We start from the raw sequence: 16,926 nt of genomic DNA, 5'->3' as shown, positions 1-16,926 counted from the left end.
GTCTTGGGGAGGTGGCTGGCACTAGAAGATGCAGCTATTTGTCTAATGTGAAGGAGTAGAGAGCTTCCCTTTGGTATTCTTAAAAGACTTATCTAAAAATTTCAGGTTTTTTTCAATTCTGTCTAGGAGCTAGACTACTATTTTTTGTATTATAACTCTATGCTGTATCTACTTTCAAGACTCAGTTTAGTTTAATGTGCTTATGCAAGTATTGCAAATAAAGAGATGAAAATACCATTATTTTCCAGTAATATGATTACTGAGAAAAGCTAAGGATTCAGTTCTAGAAACAACTGGATATACTATGGAATATAAGAAACTAAATAGGTGTGAGTATAAACACACAGACACACACGTGTATACATGTGATGTAGGAAAACAAACTGCAAGATAAAGGCCAATTTCCAATAGCAAAACACACCAAGTATTTGAGAGAAAAATATATAAGATATTTGTGAAGAGAGACGCCTGGGTGGCTCAGTGGTTGAGCGTCTGCCTTTGGCTCAGGGCGTAATCCTGGAATCTGGGATCAAGTCCCGCATCTGGCTCCTTGCAGGGAGCCTGCTTCTCCCTCTGTGTATGTCTCTATGTCTCTCTCTCTCTGTGTGTCTTTCATGAATAAATAAATAAAATATTTTTTTTAAAAAAAGATCTTTGTGAAGAAACGATAAAAACTTATGGTAAATTAAAACAAAAGATTTGGGACATCTGGGTGGCTCAGTGGTTGAGTGTCTTGTCTACCTTTGGCTCAAGTCATGACCCTGGGGTCCTGGGATCAAGTCCCATGTGGGGCTCCCTGCAGGGAGCCTGTTTCTTCCCCTGCCTATATCTCTGCCCCTCTCTCTGTATCTCTCATGAATAAATAAAATCTTTTAAAAAATAAAAACAAATAAAAGATTTGAGTGGGTAGAGAAGATAGATAGCTCTATTATGTTCCTGGATAGGAAGACAAATATTATATAAAATGGCTATGTTTCATCTCCAAGATAATTTACATACTTAATTTGGTCTTAAGAAAAGTCCCAGAATGGTTTTTAAAAATTTGACAAAATGTTTCCTAAATGGATATAAAAGAATAACAAAATGCATTTAAAAAATTCTTAGTGGGAAATTTAATGGAAAAATATAATAAGGTAGATTAGCATTATCAGGTATTAAAAATATATGGCAAAGCAGCTGCAGGTAAAAAAAGTATACCTCTGAGGCAAAAATAGACTAGAAGATCCTCTGTACCAAAGAGCTAATTCAGAAATAGATTCCAATATACAGTACAAGGTAAATATCAAAGACAACCAGGGAAGAAAATATTCACTAGTTGGTGTTGGAATAGGTAATCTGGGTGGAGTAAAAGAAAAAAAACAAAATAGATATTCACCTCAATCTATACAAAGAATGAATTCTGAGATACCTAAAGAAATCACAGTTCTAAACAGAATGGAGTAATCAGGGATCATATTAATAGTCCCACTGGAAACAACCGAAATATGGACAAAATATATGAAACAATATGGGAACAGTGCCCACATTCACACAGCACCAGGAACAGACCCATTCCTACCACTGAAATGAAAGTCTCGTGACTGGGTGGAGTTCACAGAAGGGTTTTACCTCAGAAGTGGCATAATTGGAGAAGTTGGCTGTATATAAGCATGGCTCCAGTGCCACCTAACACATCTCCACAGCTAGACATGAAAGACAGAACTTTTTGCAAGTGACCTAGCTACATTCCAGAGCAAAACTCAAGAATATCTAAAGGAATACAAAAATATCCCACACTCAACAAGATGATTTTCACAATATCTGGTATTGAATAATAATTGATGGGGCACACACACAAGAAAAGGAAGAAAATGCTTCCTTTGTTTGCTAAGGAACAGACTAATTGAACAGACCCAGAACTAACAAAGAAATTGGAATTAGCAAAGACAACAGTCAGTTATTATAACTATATTCTATATGTTCAAAAAGTTAATAGAGACATAGGATATTTGTTAAAAGACCTACATCAAGCTGCTAGAGAAGAAAACTGTGATGTGTAAGATGAAAAATACCCTGAATGGGAATAATGGCAAAGTAGATACCACAGAAGAAAGGATTAAGAAACTTGAAAGCCTAGCAATAGAAACTATCTAAAAATGAAACACCCACAGATAATTTTTTTGAAGTGAACAAAGCATCAGTAAATTATGAGACAACCTTAATTGGATAGATGTATTTGCAATGGAATCCCCAGAGGCAGAGGCAGACAGAAAAAATATTTGAAGAGATAATGGTTGAACATTTTTCAAATGTGATGATAAATGATGAATCCATATATTCAGAAAGCTCAATAAATACCCACACAAGAAACAGGAATAAAATAACACCATCAAAAAAAATTATATAAAAACCTAAATAGTAGAAAAAAAATAATGGAATTCTATATTTATCAACTTGGAGGATGATGTAAGAAAGAACTTTCCAGATGCTTCAGAAAACAATTATTAAAAGAAAGCTCAGCAGATATACTAATGCTTTTTTTAAAAAAGATTTTTTAAAAAGATTTATTTATTTTCAGAGAAAGAGAGAGAGCACATGGAGGGGCAGAAGGAAGGGTGGGGGGAGAAGCAGACTTACTGCTGAGGGTGGTGCCTGATTCAGGGCTCAATCCCAGGATCCTGAGATCATGACCTGAACCGAAATCTAGAGTAGGGTGATTAACAGACTGAGCCACCCAGGTATCCCTGATACTTTTTTAAATAATGTATAAACAGACTTAAAAGACAAGTTATAGAATGAAAAAACAAATATAATAAATATAGGTAATTATAGAAGATATTCTTCTATAACATATATAGAAGATAAGAAGATATTATATATGTACATAACACACAGTTCATAATAATAATAGAAAAACACTAAGATTTCAATAGATAAACAGCCAAAAAACATAACCAAATCATTCACACATACAAAATCTAACTATTAAATTTATGGGAAAATACTCCTTTTGTTAGAAAAACAAACAAATGCATATTAGAATAATGTACCTCATACCTACTAAAGAAGCAAATTTTTACAAAAGTAACATTGTTTATTCCTCAAAAAAGATTTTAATTAATATTTTCATGCATTACCAATGATACTGTAAAGTGGTGTCACCCTTTCAGAAGTAATTTGGAAACATGCATCAGGAACTCAAAATATGCTCATACTTATTAACTTGCTAATTTCATTTCTGGATTCCTGTTAACAATCCAACATTCCACAGCTGTAAACAGACTATTATCAATTTATTGTGTGGAATGGTGGATTTTTTAAAGTACAGTTATATATAATTAAATGTAAATTCAGTTAATATAAGTATATATTAAACATAAACTTTTAAAAACTATACTTTGATAGTTTAAAAAATCATAGATCCTTTTCTAATTTATCTATGTGTACCAATCATTTTTACATGATATTTTCCATTTTAAATCAGCCCCTAATGTTTAAACCTTAACAAATATAGTCACCATTTCTCTCCATAAATAACTTTGTATAGCTTATTGGAGATAATATATTAACAACTATTTAACATCAGTGCGCGTTTGGGTTATACTACTTTAAAGGCTTTTCTTTAGCCTGAGAACAAAGAACATACTTTGAAGAAGACATTCAGTTTGAGGAGTCAGGTTTCTACAACAGGAGTAATGAAATGAATTCACTGTGGTTAATATTCTTATGCAGACATTGGGAAATTTTTCATTATGAATCTCAGAAGATCTTTCCATAAAAGTCAATGTAATTATAACACTTTTAAGCTAGAAGTATAATTGTAGGCATTAAAGAATTTTAGTTTCTCAGAATCAAAGGATGATATATTTATATATAAAGCAGTTATTTTGGATTGTTAGACAGGTAAAGGGAAACTGCCTTTCATTAAAAGCTCCAACATTGGCTAGGTCAAGATCATTTGAACATTTTAAAGGTTGGAAAGATGACGGTATACCTTTAAAAAATTAATTGAATGAACACTAGCCAAGTGAGTCCTATATTGCACTTAGTCTTGTCTTTTCATTAAATGTGCTTTCAAATATTTCAGAAGATCTCAGAATCTTTAGAGAGCCATGGTTATTGTACAGGAGGAAGTACAAAGAAGACTATAAAAATAACAGAATGAAAGCTTTCTCATACCTCCTTCCTGTAATAAGGACCTTGGGATCACTGTGCCAGAGATGGGAATCATTAGTAGTTTGCCTAATTTGTGAGCGTAGCTTATTTGACAATGCTTTGTTGGAACTTATGCCAAGATTACCAATAAAATGAACTTCCAAGCAATATCAGATTTACCACTATGTCATTCAATTTAAGTCAATTCAATTAACATGACTATATCTCTACAGTGTGTCCCATACTTTGATAAGTGCTGAAAAGATGACCATTCCACAGGGCCTGGATTTAGACAGAAGGAAGCATTAGCAGAATCTAGTGCAGAAGGCAGCCTTTTAAAATAACCTCTACCATTCTGTTTAATAGGCACGAGACCAGAGATTGAGAGTACAAAGAGTTCAGCTTTCCCTGGAGTATTTTTTCTCAGAGAAGGTGACAACTGAGCTGTGTCTTGAAAGGTTGAATGGAAACAAAAAGGTTGAATGGAAACAAACAAGGGGATGACATGCTGGGGGACAAGTCATCCCAAGAAGTGGGGCCACCTATGAAAAAATGCAATGTTTGGGTAACTGTCAGTCTAAGCTGGCTGTGCTGGAAGGAAAAAGCAAGGAAGGAGATGGGATCCAGAGATTGAGGCCATATATGGGAGATGCTCTAAGCCAATCTCCTAGAAGGCAGTGAAGTCATAGGTGGTGACTCTGGCCTCCACCTCAAATCGGTAAATGCTGGCTGCGGAGACCAGTAGAAGGTGACTGCAATAGTTTAGGGGTTATGTTAACATTTTAATAAATAGTTCAGGGGTTATGTTAACATTTTAATAAATATCCCTACAGATGCCATTGAGAAACTATTTCCTCCATTTTTGGAGTGTAATTAGTTGGAATTTTAAAAGCTGAAAGATTTAAAACTGCTCAGGGATTTATGGAATAAAAAGAGCTACCAGAAAGGAAATCATTAAACAAACAAAAAATTAACAGTAATTAAGACATTATCCTTTACCTACATTTGAAGCTTGGGGGAAACTCACCAATGCCTTAAATCTAGGAGATGGTGTCCAAATTGCTACAGAAAAGATAGTGTAATTCTTAATGGAACAACTGGATGCTGAAGCCAGAAGCTCACATCAATCAAACTAACCTTACCCTGGTCAATTTTTCACTGCTCTATCATAGTCTTTTTCCCCCCAAGGGTAACTGAAAGTTTTGTTAGCCTTAGCATAGTATCTACATATTTAAATAGATTTAGCTAGAAAGCAGACCTGAACTGAGATAGTTTCATCAGTGGAGTTATCATCGATAGTTACAGAGTCCCTGTCAAATGCTATATTTTTATTTGTATTTTATTTAAAAGATTTATTTATTTATTTATTTTGAGAGAAAGAAAAAGAAATCACGAGCGGGGGTGGGGGGGGGTGGGGGGTAGCAGAAGAGGAGAGAGAAACAGACTCTCTCCTGAGCCCGGAGCCAGACATAGGGCTTGAACCAAGACCTTGAGATCATGACCTGACCTGAAGGCAGATGTTTAACCACTGAGCCACACAGGTGCCCTCCAAAATGCTATAATTTAAATACTGAGCTTTTGTACTTGCTTTGTTACATACAATACTGAAGGAAGGTTTCTGTTTTTTAGCCTTTTGTTCTGGGTTTTGTTTTTTTGTTTTTGGTACTACGGTTTTTCCCTTTTAGTTAAAATTGTTGAAAATAGCAACATTTGTCTTCCTTCCCTTCAGTTGAGATTGATGATGAGTCCCCTAACTCTAACTGGGTCTCCTGTCCCCTCTGGAGTTCTCAGCAGAAACTCTTAGGACTGTGCATTATAGTTTTGCATATGGGTCAGGAGCAGCCCAGAAAAATCCATTATGATGCCTAGCATGTATGTCTTTAGGCAGAGCAATTACGTTTTCCACATGTAGCATTTTAGAACCCAAGTGTCAGTTTCAATATGGCAGAATACAAAAAGACTATGATACTCAGTGTTGATAAAGGTGTGCAGGAGGAGCATTCTCATACTCCATCTGGGGAAACATCTAGTGTTATGCTTTGGGTGGGTAGTTTGGTACTGCCTACACAAATTTGAAATGTGTATACCTCAGCAGTTCCGTTTTTAGAAAGCTACCCTAAAACCTGATATATATATATATATATATATATATATATATATATATATACACACACACACACACACACACACACGGGGATATATGTACCAATGTGCTTATTGAAAGATTTTTAAATGATGTCCATCAATATGGGAATTGTTAAATAAATTAGGATATCTTTGTATCGTGAAATAGAAGGCTACGGTTGGAAAGAGTGTTTATGATATATTATTTAGTAGGAAAAGCAAGTTATAGGACAACATACAGTTTGATCCCATTTTTATTAAAAAAGATATATTTATTTGCTTATAGAAGAATCTGTAGAGTGATATACACCAAATTTTTAATAGTGGTTCTACCATGGAGTAGACTTGGAAAGTGAGACAAAGTACGTTTTTACTTTATATACTTAAATAATGCTTAAAATTTTTACAATGAGCATGCATTATTTTTGCCATACTTTTAGTGAGGGAAGAAGAATCTGAGCCTCAGAGAAATGAAGTAACTTTTTTTTTTTCAAATGACTCAAATGGCTTTAAAAAAAAGATAGAATTGGATTCAAGTTTTTTAAAATCCCAGTTGGGTGCTTTTTCTGCTAAAGAAGCCCTTGAGAGACCATTACTAGAATGTCTGGCTTCCTGTAGATCAAGTCAAGTCTTATATTTCTCAGGATAAATATGGTATAAAACGTATGATTTCCTGCTTGTATCTGGCAAATAAGTTTTTGAGCCTCTTGATCAAAATATATCCTCCTCAAGACTTTTTTCTATATAAACCATTGTAATCATCATAGAAATATTCATTGATAGTTACCTCTGCTTCACTTGTAACAGGGACCACTTCCCTAGTCATTAATCCACAAAGACAGGATTGAAACTAATTTGGGTATTATTCCATAGTGCACAGAAGACCCAGGCTTTCCAACAGAACACACAAATCTCTTCCCAAAGTACAGAGGAATTTGCTATCATATTTTCTCATCTGTTCATAGAATCTCTTCAGCAGTTTTACTCAAATAGTTGCTATTTTTAGTGGCATGTTAGTATTCATGATGCGTAGCTCCACTGCTCTCCATTACATCAAATAAAATATATCAAATGTTTCTTTACCTTAAATCAACAGCAATATTAGCTTTTCCTACATGTTTAATTTTAGGGATCCAAAAATTTAAACTATAGATGGTGTATACCCATCTCTACACATTTCTCTATAAGCATTTAAATAAATATGTATATTTTAAAGATTTATTCATTTATTTTAGAGAGAAAGAGAGGGCAAATGAGGGGCAGAGGGATTGGGAGAGAGAGAATCTGAAGCAGACTCCATGCTGAGTGCAGGGCCCAACGCAAGGCTAGATTCCAGGATCCTGAGATCATGACCTGAGGTGAAACCAAGAGTTGGAGGCTCAACAAACTGTGCCACCCAGGTGGCCCAATAAATATATGTATTTTAATAAAAAGAGATCAAATTTTATGGGGCACCTGAGTGGTTCAGTTGATTAAGCATCTGCCTTTGGCTCAGGTGGTAATCCCGGGGTCCTGGAGTCAAGCCCCATGTCAGGGCTCCCCACACAGTGGGGAGTCTGCTTCTCCTTCTCCCTCTCCCCTTGCTTGCACTCCCTTTCTCTCTCTCTCAAATAAATAAATAAAATCTTTTTTAAGAAAGACAAACTCGGGATCCCTGGGTGGCGCAGCGGTTTAGCACCTGCCTTTGGCCCAGGGCGTGATCCTGGAGACCCGGGATCGAATCCCACGTCGGGCTCCCAGTGCATGGAGCCTGCTTCTGTCTCTGCCTCTCTCTCTCTCTCTCTCTCTCTCTGTGACTATCATAAATAAATAAAAATTTAAAAAATAATAAAATAAAATGGTAGGGTAGGATCTATTACCTGCTTTAAAAAAAAAAAAGACAAACTCTATATATTGTCCTATAAGTTGCTTTTTCTACTAAACAGTATATCATGGACACCCTTTCCAACTATAGCCTTCTATTTCATGATACAGATATATCCTAATTTATTTAACAATTCCCATTATGATGGACATTTAGACTGACTCCAATTTTTAACCGTCTAAAAATCCTGCAACAAGCATATTGGTACATATATCCAAATATATATTAGGTTTCCTTAGGATAGCTTTCTAAACTATTCCCAAACTTTAGGAATGCCCATAATTATTGGGTTGATCTTTTTCTCAATTAATAAATGAAGGGAAGTCTTTGAAAGCAATTCAAGGTAGGCTTTAATAATATTATGTTTAAAAGAATATTTAATTATGTCAGAAAATGTCACAACACTATGTTAAATCAAAAGAGGTGCAACAAATATGTATCTCAAATTATTCCCATTCAGCAAACATATATATTTTACATGCAATCACATATGTATGGAATAAGATCTTGAAAAAATGTATGTAAATATTAACATTTACTCTGAATGATGAGCCTCTAATTTCCATTTTCTTCTTTATACCTCCTTGTGTTTTCTCATTTTGTCAAAAGAATGATTACTTTTGACAACAGAAAAAATAATTTTAAAGAAGATTTGGAAGCCAGTGTAACCCGAAATAGTACTTACTGAATGCCTTTTCCCAGCAATAATAGTCAATTTTAGGCACTCCTCAAAGAGAGCAATAAAACCTCAGATTAATTTGTGAGTACACTTGCCTGAAAGCATTTGCTGGGCAAAGAGTAGGTTAAAAAGCGGAAACTGAGCTAACCATCATGAAATATTGGAGTCATAGAGGAAAAATGAAGACCAACTACCTTGTTTTTTGTTGTTTTATTTTTTTTAGGGAGCAGGAAACCGGTGAAGAGGGGTAAAAAGAGCTCAGCCACACTTACACAGATAAATTGATCAAAAACATCCATTTCTATTATTTGATGGGCCACTGACTTCTCTAATCATCTTGTAACATTCTTTAATGCTCTTTCAGTGCTCCAGTATTCTCCTCTGTAAAATAAGATACAAATGATATTTTCCTCCTTAGCCTTAAAAATAACATAAGTGTTAAAGGGCAATATGGACATAACAACTTATAAATATATTGTAATATGCTACCATTTAGGATTCTTAGGGGAAAAAAATCTCTTACCCACTCACTCCAGGTTACGAACAGTTTATTTTGGATGAAGTAAACAACACCAACATTCCATGTTGTGAAAACACATATGCAGAGAGGAATTCTGGGTATGTGCCACCTAAGTGAAGCTCATTTGTGACTTTACTATCTATGCCTCACCTGGACCAAACAGTTGCAGCAACAGTGAGAAGAATAGAACCTTTGCCCTATGTAAGGTTTAGCTGTCTTTGGGTGCCAGAGAAGAAGATGGAGTCTAATAACATCAGGAAATTCCTCTGTGAAGCACAAAGGAAAGGCTCATGGGTAGAACATGTACTGCCAAAATTTATGCATCCTCCTATGGTAGGTTGACTTTGAATGCATGAGTGTGTTTGGTGCCATGAAGAAACTTATGGTGGACAGACTCTAAAGTGGCCCCACAGCCTCTGTACTACTAGTATTTGGGCCTTTATCCAAATCTCCTCCTTTTGATGTGGGTGAGGCCTGTGACTTGATTCTAACCAACGGAACATACATAGCAAAGGTGAAAACCTGTGTGTGATTACATTGCACACAACTGTAACATCGGTCTTAATGGAAGACTTTCTTGCTGGGTTTGAGGAAACAAGTGGTTTCGGGGAGGATTCAGATGGGGAGGAGCTGAGGATAACCTCCAGCCAATCGCCACAAAGACACTGAGGCCCTCAGTGCAATGGCCTGCCAAGCACTGAATGTTGTCAACAACCCGATGACCTTGGATGCAGACCCTTCCCCAGTCAAGCTTTAGATGAGTGCCCACCCATTGCCCCAGCTGCCACCTTAATTGCAGGTTTATAAGATGCTAAAGTAGACAACCCATGCTGGCTGTGCCTGGACTCCTGACCCGTAGGAAGTGTAAGGCAATTAATGTGTGTTGTTTTGAACCACTAAGTTTGCAGTAATCTCGATTACTAATACAGAGTTCAATGATGCCCTGAGTCTTCACTAATTCTGAGCTGAGAAAGTAAGAAGAACAGAAAGACTGTGTGATCTGCAATGACACTATTCACCTGCCTGCTTCTCCATTGCTAACCCACAGGAGTAGAGAGGGCTCAACTTTTATTTTATGAAGGATAGCTGATAACTTGGGCAATTCAACATCAAATCAGAATTCCAATGAGCCAACAAAGAAAAATACATCTTATTTAAGAACTACTAGCCAGGGATACCTGAGTGGCTCAGCAGTTGAGCGTCTGCCTTTGGCTTAGAGCGTGATCCCTTGTCCAGTGATCGAGTCCCGCATTGGGCTCCCTGTGAGGAGCCTGCTTCTCCCTCTGTCTGTGTCTCTGCCTCTCTCTCTGTGTCTCTCATGAATAAATAAATGAAATCTTAAAAAAATATATTACTAGCCAGGGGCACCCTGGTGGCTCAGTTGTTTAAGTATTCAACTCTTGATTTTGGCTCAGGTCATGATCTCAGGGTCCTGGTTTTGAGCCCTGTGTCAGGCTCCACACTCAGCATGGATTCTACTTAAGATGCTCTCTCCCTCTCCATCTGCTGCTTCCTCCTCACTTATATACTCTTTCTCTGAAAGAAAGAAAGAAAAAGAAAGATAGAAAGAAAGAAAGAAAGAAAGAAAGAAAGAAAGAAAGAAAGAAAGAAAGACAGACTAGCCAAAAAGAGGAGTAGAGGTCAAACTAACAAAACACGTCTAGTAGATGGAGTTGTTGAAGATGATAAACAACATTGTAAATTTAAAATAATAAAAGAAGTCTCACTTCTAGTAGTTAGTAGTTAGGATGGACTAATTTTTTTTACAGATGAAATTTATAAAATCTTCACAAAATATGAAAAACAATAACTTAAAGTACTAGAGAATGACCCCAAAGCAGGCAGACAATGGAGAGAAGTTAACTTTTGAATAATGAGCTGTGTACCAGTAAAATCTCTCAGTGTGATCTCAGCCTTTTTTCTCATTTATTAATTCCCTGCTAGAAGTCAGCCAGGCTCAACTGAACCTCTGTGTCTTGGTTTGTTAATGACAGCCCCTGTCCTGGCCTTTCCCTGAATCTTCTTGTCTGTGGACTCAGGATCTCAGAGCTCCCCACCTCCTACTGAAGCCCCTCGTCCTGCATTATGGCCCCTAGCCAGCTCTTTCCTTCCCATGGCTGTTCTTTCTTTTCCCTCAGGGCTGTGTGATGCTGGTCTTAATAACTCTCAAATTACAATCATCTTCACTACCTAAACTCGTGGTGAACTTGGCATGGGAGCATCACTATTCCAAGTTAGTATAGTCCTATGTCATATTGTAGGTCAATGACCTGTAAAGCGTACCCACCTTATACCTATTTGACCTCCTCTACTTCTCTCTGCTTTTCTCTCTCCCCTCCAGCCATTCTTGCCTCTTTGCTACTCACTGTTTTTGTTTTGTTTTGTTTTACACAAAAGATGTACTTCTATCTCAGGGGTCATTGCACTTGCTGTTTCCTCTGTCATAAATGTTCTTCTTCCCCAGGTATCACCATGGCTGTCTTCCTTTTTCTGGTCTTTGCTCAAAGGTCACCTTTTCAGTGTGCCTTACCCAGACATCCTGTCTAAAACTACCAACCTACTACCATGTCATGACACTCTTACCTCCCTTCCTTTAGTGCCACCTAACATGCTAGATGTCTTGCTTAGCTTGTTTGCTACCTGTTTCTCCATCTAAAACATAAGTGCCATGTATGCATGGGTTGGTGTCTGGTTTTTCATTTGATATTCTTGTAGTGTTTGGAACAATGATGGACACATATCAGGCACTTAATAATTATCTGTTGAATTTCTCGATATGACTTAAGAGTTTCATTTTCGTATAGTATAATTTCTCTCACAGATCAGTGGCCTGGAACTAAATTGCAGAGGTATCTTGGTTGACCCACAGCCATGGTTTTAATGTTCTAGTTCCTTTTGGCTAGAAATGGTGCTCGATACTCGATGAGTAAGACAGAAGGAAATAGAACATCTAGGACTCCCCCAAGGCACAGAGTCATGGGTTCTAAAGTTCATTTATAAGTCAATTGTTTGGACATCCTGAACTCTTTTTCAGAACACGTTGGGGCACAGCTAGTTAACTGCAGGAAGTCTGAGAAGATTGGAAAGTGCCAGAACTTGGAACCAGATCTGCCCTCTGGGATGGAGCATGCTCTGGAAGGACAGGAACAGGTGCACTGAACACTGAGGGTATTCATTGCAGCCAGCAGGAAACATTGTCCTGAAGGCAAGGGCACAGGCAGCAGGTCACACTAGAGAGGGCCCAGAGGAAATATTGTAACCCCATTGGGGAGGAAGAGTTTAGCAACTGGCCATATAGGGGTAGTGATACTTAAAAAATAAGTTTATTGAAAAACACAATTAAGACTGCACAAAAACAAGCCAAAGAATAGAGATAATATTTGCAGTATATACACATATATATGTATGTATATGTATATATGCAGTATATGTGTGTATATATATATATATATATATATATATATATATACTGCAAATATTTGTCAGATGTATATCTGACAAATGTTTAATATTTAAGGAACTGAACATTTAAGGAACCATTTCAAATGGAAAAGAAAGACAACCCAATAGAAAAATGGGAAAAAGACTTTAATAATCACTTCAAAAAAGACAACATCTGAATGTCTAATAAACATATAAATATATTTTCAGCCTCATTTATGCACAGTCAAATTAAGGCTGCAATGAGATTTTACTACACACCACCAGGAGGGCTAACACTAAAAGGACTGGCATACCAGGTGTTGGTAACGACATGGAACAATTGAAATTCTCTTACACTACTGGTGGAAGTGAAAACTGATATAAATGCTTTGTAAATTGTTGTTTCATAATTGAAGACCTCTCAGGTATAAATCTAACAGCTATGTATGCTCAAAAGGCTTGTCCAAGAATGTTCATAGCAGCATTATTTGTAATAGCTTAATCTAGAAAGAATCCAGATGTTTATCAACTGAAGAAGGGACACATAGATTGCAGAATCATCATACAATGGACACCATCAAGAAACAAAAATAAAGGGGCACCTGGTTGGTGCAGTTAGTTAAGCACTGGACTCTTGGTTTTGGCTCATGTCATGATCTCAGCTCATGAAATTGAGCTCAGCGTGAAGTCTGCTTGAGATTCTCCCTTTCCTTCTGCTTCTCCTGCTCATGCTCTCTTTCTGTCTCTCTCTCTCTCAAATAAATCATTTACTTTTTAAAGATTTTAGCTATTTATTCATGAGAGACACAGAGAGAGGGGCAGAGGGAGAAGCAACCTCCCCCAGGACCCTAGGATCACGATCCAAGGAAGACATTCAACCACTGAGCCACCCAGGTTCCCTTCAAATAAATATTTTTTAAAAAAGAAAATAAACCACTGTTACACACAGTAATATGACTGTTCTCTTATGCACATTAAGCAGTAAGAAGCCAGATAAAAAGAATACATATAATTCCATCTATGCAAAGTTCAAAAGTAGTCAAAATTAATCTGTAACAAAGGAAATAAGAGTAATAGTTAGTTATCTTTGTGGAACAGAGGTAGTAACTGGGAGGGGCCAGGAGGGTTTCTGGGATAGTGGTACTGTTCTATTTCTTGTTTTGGGTAGTAAGTACCTTTTGTAAAAAAAAAAAAAAAAAAAAAAAAAAAAAAAAAAAAAAAAGTCTTCAAGCTATACACTATGCTTTTCTGTATGTACAACACTTTTCAATAGAATTTATATTTAATTTTTTTAAAGAAGGAAAACACAGAGGCCAGCATCAGGAAGCATCTTGGCACATAGCAAGGCCCCAACTCTGGACAGGGGGTGAGGAATTAGAACCTAATTTGGATGAGGGGAATTGATAAGAATTGCAGTGCCACAACCCAGGAAGAAAGAAGTAGAACTTTGGAATCACTCAGACAGCTTTTTTTTTTTTTTAAAGACATATGTATGTATGTATGTATTTGAGAGAGAGAGAGGATGCGGGGGGGGAGGGGCAGAAAGAGAGGGAAAGAGAGAATCTCAAGTAGACTTTGTGCTCAACACAGAGCCCAAGGCAGGGCTCCATCTCAAGACCCTGAGGTAATAACCTGAGCCAAAATTAAGAATTGGACGCTTGACTGACTGCATCACCCAGGCCCCCTGTGCAGACTGCTTTCAACACAAGCAACATAGGCTTCAGTTCTTGACATACCATTTATGACCTTGGGCCACCTAACTAACCCTTCTGGATCTCAGTTTCTTCATTTGTAAATCAAAAATGATGCAAAGTTCTCAAGGTTTGCTTGGTACTGAGAATGGATTTTTTTTTTTTGAGAATGGATTTAATACATATCAGCTATTCATAATAATAATCATTTTTACCTCAACAGGAGGTAAAGATTTTTCCTCAACAGGAACAGGATTTTTCCTCATAATAATAGTCATTTTTCCTCAACAGGAGGAAGAGATTTAGTTACCATCCCTGTGACAGAGCTCAAGCTTTGGGTATTAGGAACAATGTAGAAAACCCATGAATGCAAACCAAGGTCAAAGTCAGAGCTGAATGTGCTTCAAAAGGGACTCAAGTTAGTTCCTGAGTCCTCACCAGAGATACTCAGAATTCTGAAAGGCCTCAGGGGAGGGGATAGAAGGGATACAGAGGGTAGGCTGGACTTGATGGGGGAGTTTTTCCTATAAATATGGCTACTAACAATTTCTTCCATCTGTGCATGTTCCTCCCATCTGTTTTCTTCTCCTTGAATCAATGTTGATTCTGGGATTTGCTTTGACCAATAAAGTAAAAAAGAAGTGATGTTGGGCCTGATAGTTTTCACTTGGCTTGCTTGGAACCCAGCAGCAATACGGTAAGGCAGTCCAGACTATTCTGCTGGAAAGAAAGGCCACATGGGGAGGCCCTGGGGGATGAAATGCAACATGGAGAGAGAGGCCATGTGGAGGAGAACCAGGGTGCCTCAGTGGATGATCAGCCAAATGCCCCATACTTGAAAGAAGCCTTCTCTCCAGGAAAGTGAGGCCACCAGCTGAATGCAGACACATGAATTAGATTTGGTCAATAACTTGTAGAGTTGAATAATTACTCATTCAACCCATAGGACTGTGAGAAATAATAAATAACTGTTGATTTAAATCATTAGGCTTGGGGATGTTTTGTTATATATCGATAGGCAACTGATACAGAAATGGGTTCCTGAAAATGGGATGCTGCTATAGCAAAAAACCTAAAACGTGTGCTATTGGCTATGAGGTCAGGCAGGTGGGGACCACAGAGGTGGTAAGGAGACCACGATGGAGGCTGGAGGAGCAATAAAGTAGCCACCATGGCAGCTGGAGAAAGGGCAGTGCATGCTACAGAGCTGCAGAATGTACTAAGCTAGAACATGTACCTAATGTCTTTGTCAAGTTTGCCAAAGAGATTTTCCAGCTGAATGTGGAAAGTGCCAGTTGACTTATTTTAACTGTGATAGAGAAAGAAGAAGAAAGAAGAAAGAAAGAAAGAAAGAAAGAAAGAAAGAAAGAAAGAAAGAAAGAAAGAAAGAAAGAAAAGAAAAAGAAAGAGAGAAAGAAAGAAAAAGAAAGAAAAGAAAGAAAGAAAGAAAGAAAGAAAGAAAGAAAGAAAGAAAGAAAGAAAGAAGGAAAGAGAGAGGAGCTAAAGAAGGAATAGTTTGGTTGCAAGCAAAAGTTAGGAGATATATTTCCAATTCAGAAATTAATGTGTTAGGAGGTGAAACTGTTTCTTAAGTTCAGCACATCCAGATGAACAAAAGATTCTTTTTTATTTTTTTTTTAATTTTATTTATTTATTTAGAGAGAGTGGTGTGTGTAAGCAGAGAGGGGCAGAAAGAGGGGAGAGGAATCCTCAAGTAGACTCCCTACTGAGCCTGGTGCCCCACACAGGGCTCAGTCTCACAATCCTTGGATCATGACCTGAGTCAAAAACAAGAGTCAGACGCTCAACTGACTGAGCCACCCAGGCAACTCCAAAACATTCTTAAAGTAAGAATAGTCTTAGGACAAAGATCAAATCCAGGGTACTGCTAATGAAACATTGCCTTAGGATCAAGATAAACACAAGAGTCTCTGTAAGACCCTTTGTTAATGTTTCACAAAGCTATAAGATGATGCCTCCTAGGTCCTTTCTTTGAAGCATCTGAGAACCTTAAGAACATTGTCTAGTAGCGCCAAACGGAGAGAAGATTATCTTGGAAAGAATTGTGACTGTGGTTTTTGTTTAAAGAAATAAATTCTAATTTGATAAACAAAAGCACACAAAGAGTTTAAAAGAGTTGTGCCAGTTTAGACAGTTCAAAATGGAATGAGACTTTGAAGTGCCACTTTCTTTGGATGGGAGAAGTCTGAAAGCAGAACCAGCATAAGCATGCTCAATCACCATGAAAAGGGGATGATGACTCAGAGGACAGAGTCAAGAGCTCAGAGGGTGGAACCAAGAACAATGGAAAATACTGGATCAGAAAGCCACATCCAGACAGCAGAATGGGTCCATAAACTGCCCTCTCAGTCCTACCCTGGAGTCAAGGGAGCTCATGATATGTGCTTGGATGGATTTCATAGGTGCTATGGACCAGATAGTTGCTATCTCTGTGTCACTGTTAGATATTAGATGTAGGGGAGATAGATAA

The 16,926-nt window shown here is 37.3% G+C and overlaps 1 long non-coding RNA gene across 1 annotated transcript in view; it reads right to left on the bottom strand.

The window, feature by feature from the left end:
• Positions 1-9,014: 9,014 nt before the first annotated feature.
• Positions 9,015-16,926, bottom strand: part of LOC140631754 (uncharacterized) — a 69,421-nt gene continuing 61,509 nt past the window's right edge. Inside the window, exon 4 of the long non-coding RNA XR_012029277.1 lies at positions 9,015-9,182. This is a non-coding gene — a long non-coding RNA (uncharacterized lncRNA). The remainder of the gene's footprint in view (positions 9,183-16,926) is intronic.

Source organism: Canis lupus, chromosome 4 (genome assembly GCF_048164855.1).
Source record: "Canis lupus baileyi chromosome 4, mCanLup2.hap1, whole genome shotgun sequence".
NCBI lineage: Eukaryota > Metazoa > Chordata > Mammalia > Carnivora > Canidae > Canis > Canis lupus.
The sequence above is the reverse complement of the archived record's forward strand: the minus strand, read 5'-3'. Positions and strand labels throughout refer to the sequence as shown.